The sequence below is a fragment of the Nannospalax galili genome, unplaced genomic scaffold (genome assembly GCF_000622305.1).
Source record: "Nannospalax galili isolate Female #2095 unplaced genomic scaffold, S.galili_v1.0 scaffold3, whole genome shotgun sequence".
Lineage (NCBI taxonomy): Eukaryota > Metazoa > Chordata > Mammalia > Rodentia > Spalacidae > Nannospalax > Nannospalax galili.
In genome coordinates this window covers 4,285,745-4,286,288 of record NW_008351466.1, presented here as the reverse complement: position 1 = coordinate 4,286,288, position 544 = coordinate 4,285,745, and positions in this window count along the sequence as shown.

Sequence of the window (544 nt, the reverse complement as noted above, 5' to 3'; positions counted from 1 at the left end):
AAACTATAGACCCATATCCTTAATGAACATAGATGCAAAAATTCTCAATAAAATACTTGCAAACCGCATACAGACACACATCAAAAGGATCATCCACCATGATCAAGCTGGCTTTATTCCAGAGATGCAGGGATGGTTCAATATACGTAAGTCAATAAATGTCATAAATCACAATAAATGGGCTCAACGACAAGAACCACATGGTCAATTCAATAGATGCAGAGAAGGCCTTTGACAAAATTCAACATCCTTTTATGTTTAAAGTTCTAGAGAGAATTGGACTGGAGGGGACATACCTCAACATAATTAAAGCCATATATAACAAACCCACAGCAACATCATTCTAAATGGAGAAAAACTGGAAGCATTCCCATTGAAATCAGGAACCAGACAAGGCTGCCCACTATCCCCCCTTCTCTTTAACATAGTACTTGAAACTCTTGCAAGAGCAATAAGACAAGAGAAGGAAATTAAATGAGTGATAATTGGAAAAGAAGAGCTAATTATTCCTTTTTGCAGATGATATGATATTATATCTAAGGGA